Source organism: Mandrillus leucophaeus, unplaced genomic scaffold (assembly GCF_000951045.1).
Source record: "Mandrillus leucophaeus isolate KB7577 unplaced genomic scaffold, Mleu.le_1.0 Scaffold772, whole genome shotgun sequence".
NCBI classification, from domain to species: domain Eukaryota; kingdom Metazoa; phylum Chordata; class Mammalia; order Primates; family Cercopithecidae; genus Mandrillus; species Mandrillus leucophaeus.
This window is the reverse complement of record NW_012108386.1, coordinates 833,682-839,571: the sequence shown is the minus strand read 5'-3', so window position 1 is coordinate 839,571 and position 5,890 is coordinate 833,682.

Below are 5,890 nucleotides of genomic sequence, written 5' to 3'. Positions count from 1 at the left end.
GTTGAGAATGAGAAGTTTCATGGGAAAATCAGAAAAGGTACGAATTAAGAGAAATAAAATGATGCAAGACCGTGGAAGCAAATTATAGGACAAAACTAAAATATATATATATATGTATAAGATGGTTTTGAAGATCAAAGCTATGTTAAATGTATTAATTACTAGTGAAAAAAAGCTAACATATTACATGACTTTTGCCATCATAGTTTTGAGATTAGGAGGCCGATATGATACAAGTTTAGTCAATAACCAAAAAAAAAGTAGAGTGTTAGTTAAATCAAGCTACACAGAAAGATCTCAAGATAGAAACGACATAATTGAATAACAGAAAGCTATCAACTTTCTAGAGATCACAAAAAAGGCAGAGTTGATTCAAGAGAATTTGGGGAACGGCGACAGGAGAGATGACTGTCAGAGAGGGCACAACACTTCAGAAGAAGGTCTGAATCAAGGCCTGGTCCTGCATGCAGGTGATTGAATTAGAAATGAAACAAGACTGAATTAAAGTAAGAATCTAATGGAGCTGAAGAGAAAGGTGTGGGTTTGTGTGTGTGTATGTGTGTGCGTGTACCCCGTGATGGGGTAGACACAAGTACAGAAACCTTCAAGGAATTTTGAGGATCTTTCTGTTGATTGGTTGACAGGGAATGTCATACGTTCAGTCACATGTTACTCTTTTGGGAGGATGACATGTTAGGAGGCCCTTACTGAGGCATGAGATATATAAGTTCTCATATTTGCTTTAAAAAAGTATCTGGGTGTTATGGTAACAAGAAAAATACACTAGCCCAGACCACATTCCTCTAGCCTGCCATGCTTGTACACCAACTGTATTAACAGAACTTTAGCTTAAGGTTTTGTTTTCTGTTAAAATTTAAAATGTTCTTGAAAGGAGTATTCATCTAAACTGATCCTTCATTTGTTTTGTGGAGCTGATGAATTTATCGAATCTTTTTTTCTGACAGTAATTTGAATAAAAAGAAAGGAGGAAAATACTAGGTCATAGAGAAGTTCCAGTAAGAAGAAAATACTGCAGCAAAGAAGAAGCTAGGAATATAGAATTCATTATTTAACTGAGCTCACTTCTGCGTGCCACACCTTGTACATACCTGGGCCGTACAACTCTGAAATGAGGTGTGGCCCAGTGTTCCAGGATGAGTCCAGGCAGAGAATTTTCCTGAACTCCTGTCAAATTTGCTGCTCAAAAAGCTTGAGTTTAAGCCAAATCCAATAAAAGGAAAGATTTCACTCACTATGTGGTAAGCTTGGTTTCCCTGATTTCTCAGCGAGATTGTCTACAGAAGATCTAATGGAAAAAACATTGTTATATATAATCTCTGGGTGTGCCTGAGATTGGGGGCAGGGTGGGAAAGTGAAGAAAAAGAGTGCATGCTATTTGATTGTCTGTATCCAGGTAGTTAATCCCTTTCTTTGAACAAGTCAAAATGATTTGACAGCCATTATTTAAAAATAGGTTCTGTCTTAGAACTTAAAAACAGATGAAAGTACATTTCCTATTTTCCTACTTGAATATATAGGTATCTACTGTTTATTCTTTATTTTTTTCATCTCTATGTGTGCTTTTTGAAATGTAAAACTAAAGCAACAAAATTTTAAGAATCTCTGGTTTGTCCTTGTTCACGTAACAGTGGGGGACAGAGACCAAGTCTCAGGAGAATCTTGTCCTTCAGTGGTTACTCAGGATTCTGATGCTCACTCTGTGCTTATAGGGGCAGGCTAATAGGCTTTTCACTGCAGTCTAGCCCTGGGCCTTTGAAATGCTACCATCCCAGTGAGGTTAAAGAAGGACTGCTTGAAGATAGTTAGATGTTGGGAGTATGTGGTTTGCAATTCTATAGTTCATTGATTTTGACAAAGCATTTTAACTATCTACATAAACTGTGTCCAAAATAACCAATGATTGTGTTATTGCAATGTTTCCATTGCCAGACTTCATGAACAGAGTTTCTAAAACTATGTGGCTTTATATAGATAATAGTCTAATGATGCAGTAATCTATGATATTCAAGATTTGTTATTAAATATATATATTTTATAATAAAAACTGAGTTTAGTAAGAGATATCAGTGAAAATGCTAGAAAAAGGAAATTCAAAAATTCTCTTCTTCAAAAGAGCAACATTCTCATCACTATCAAACATGCCAGAATGAACATTTCCCGAACTTTGGAAAGTGACCAAAGGTTCTCAGCAATTTAGGGAGCAGTTACTAAAGACAAATTCTGACTCTTAGTAAGAACAGCAGGCTGTGGGGCACTTTAACATGCCGTCTTCCCATCCCTCTTCCCCAAAACTACAGCCGACTTGACAACACATAGCCTGTGATCATGACGCACTCCAGCAATTTGGCTGCCACCACAGTAAGAACAGGCTTGGACCTCCTTCAAAGTCCATTTTCAATATTACCATCATTATTTGACCTTCCTAGTAGTTCCCTACTCACAAGGCGATCTTCTTTTCACCTGACTCGGAGTGTGCCTAGTGCCAAGAATCTTTTCTCCAGGGATGTTTGTCAAAAATGAACAGCAATATTTTAACATTGTGGATAGATATTGGGGTAAACAACAGGATAAGCAAAAAACTTAAAATTCTGGGAAATGAGCTGCCCATAGGGGCTTCAAAAAGCTCCAATAAATTTCAGAGAAAATGGAAGTTCATGCCCATGCCCAGGGTTGTGTACATACTCAAGAAAGATCCGAGAAGACCTTAAACTCTCACCCCAGGCAAATTTTGAGGCTCTGAACAAGCAGAAAGTAAAGGCTAAGGTAGAGTTGTTAAGTACCTGGCTGCATGTTAAAAGTGTGCTCCAACACACACACACACACACACACACACACATACAGACACAGCCCATCGGAAAAGGCTGAAAAATTTCTATGTCTCAGGAATTTAAGCTAACCAAGCAGAGACTTCAGTGGCCCCAAACGACAAAGAATACAGATTTTATAGAACTGGTTCGTAAATGTAACTAAACAAACAAGAGCAAAAAATATTAGTAATAACAAGCCCTGGGAAGAAAAGAAAATCTGATTTCTAAAATTCACACATTATCTTATTTTAAATGTCCAGTTATCAACAAAAAATTATGAGAAATGCAAGGAAACAAGAAACAATGGTCCATACACAAAGGCCAAAACCAGTCAATAGAAACCACGCTGAAGTAGCCCAGACACTGTATTTACTGAAAAGACAGCAGATCAGTTATTTTAAATATATTCAAATAACTAAAGCAAACCATGTTTAAATAACTAAAGAAAAACATGAAAACGATATCTCCCTAAGTAGAGGCTATCATTAGGGAATAGAAATTATTTTCAAATACCAACCAAATAGAAACTCTAGAATTGAAAACTGTAATAACTGGAAAAAATTAACTGAAGGTGGCCAGGTGCCATGGCTCATGCTTGTAATCCCAGCACTTTGAGAGGCCAAGGTGGGTGGATCACCTGAGGTCAGGAGTTTGAGACCAACCTGGACAATATAGTGAAACCCTTTCTTTACTAAAAATACAAAAATTAGCCAGACGTAGTGGCACACACCTACAATCCCAGCTACTCAGGAGGCTGAGGAGGAGAATCGCTTGAACTCAGGAGGTAGAGTTTGCAGTGAGTGCAGATCACACCACTGCACTCTAGCCTGGGCAACAGAGTGAGACTCCGTCTCAAAAATAATAATAATAGAAAAAATTAAGCAAAGAGCTCAGCAGCAGATTTGGGAAGGCAGAGTTTATAACTGTACATCCTACATAACCGGTTTTTTATATATTAATAAAAAATTGATATTCATATATAACTATGTATATGTATGTATGTGTATGTGCACGCACACGCGTGCACACACACACACACACACACACATCACAGGAAATTGCCCAGTCTGAGAACAGAAAGAAAAAAGAATGAAGAAAAATTAACAGAGCCTCAAAGAACTGAAAGACATCATTCAGCACACCAACATACACATAAAATGAATTCTAGCAAACGAGAAGAGAAAGGGGCAAATAGAATATTTGAAAACAAATAGTTAAAAAATTCTCAAATTTGATTTTTAAAAAACATTAACATACACATCCAAGAAGCTCAACAAGCCTTAACTAGAATAGATTCAAAGAGATCCACACTACATACATCATAATCAAACTTTCAAAATCCAAAGACAGAAATCAAAAAGCAAATTTAAAATACTTTGAGATGAACGCATCTCAAATAAAGACACAGCATTCAAAAACTTATGGACTGCAGCTAATACAGTGATCAGAGGAAAATTTATAGCTTTACATGTCTATATTAAAAAGAAAGAAGGATCTCAATAACCAAATCTTTCACCTTAAGATACTGATAAAAGAGAAGCAAAATAAGCCTAAAGCAAGCAGAAGGAAGAAAACAAAAATATTAGAGTGGAAATTAATGAAATTGACAATAGAAATGCATTGGAGAAAATCAAGGCGAAGGTCAGCTCTAGGCAAATGTAGGAACTGATCCTTCAAGACAGAGAAACCCACCAGAGCAAGGTCTCTGAAGCAAAAATGTTTCTGCTGTGCTTAAGAATCAAAAAATAAAATAAAATAAGAGGCCATGGTTGATGGAAGGGAATGAGAAAAGAAGGAGATACTATAAAGTAGGATCAGAGAGGCAAGTGGGGCACAGATGATAGGGCCCCGAAGGGCACTTGAGGACTTTGGCTTTTACTCTGAGCAAATGGGATTTGCTCTAAGCAGATCAGAAAAGATCCCACGGGCCACTGTATTGCAAATAGACCTTGAGGAGGAAGAGAGTGGAGTGAAAGGGGAAAGCCCAGATAGGAGGCCAGCAGAGAGTTCCAGGTGAGAGAAGATGGTGGCTCAGAACAGGAACCTCGCTACAGGAAGATGGTGAAGAGCAGGCAAACTCCAGGCAAACCCAAAGAGAGACCCAGGGAGATTTCCAAAGAGATTAGATGGGGCGGTTTAAGGGGAAAAGATGAGTAAATGATGATCCAAGCGTCTTGGCCTGAACAACTGGAAAGATTGAATGCTCATCAGCTGAGATGGGTAGCAGCATCTCAGGTGGAGCCAGCTTAGAGGGAGCATGGGAAGTGCAATTTGTGCAGACTACATATGAAATGACTATTTTGACATCCATTAGTGGATGTAAAGTAAGCAGTTGCTTACACAGCCTAGAGTGTGGGAATAAGTCCCAACTAGCATCATAAATTGGGGAGATCTATGGCCTTACAGGTGTGTGTTATACAAAACCAGAGCCTGAATGAATGAATGAATGAATGAATGAATGAGCTAACCCTGGGAGCAAATGTCAACAGAGGAATGTAGACAAAGGATGACATAAAACCGAAAAGCTCAGAGGAAACATTAAGAGTTTTGCTATTGAATAATTTGAAACTTCTTTGCATTAGAAAAGGAAAAATATAAAACAAAAATAAATTCCAGACATAGAATTACTAACCTTAATGTATGAGGATGTCTTAAAAATCAGTAAAATAAAGACAACTACACCAATAGAAAACTGGGCAAAAGACACCCGTATCAGTCCGAGTTCTCTTAGGGAGACAGAATTAATAGGATACACACACACACACACACACACACACATAAAGGGGAGTTTATTCGGTATTAACTTACATGATCACAAAGTCCCACAATAGGTTGTCTGCAAGCTGAGGAGCAAGGAGAGAAAGTCTGAGTCCCAAAATTGAAGAACTTGGAGTTCAGTGTTCAAGGGCAGGAAGCATCCAGCACAGAGAAAGATGTAGGCTGGGAGGATAGGCCTGACTCTCTTTTTCATGTTTTTCTGCCTGCTTTATATTGGCTGGCAGCCGATTAGATTGTGCCCACCAGATTAAGGCTGGATCTGCCTTCTCCAGACCACTGACTCA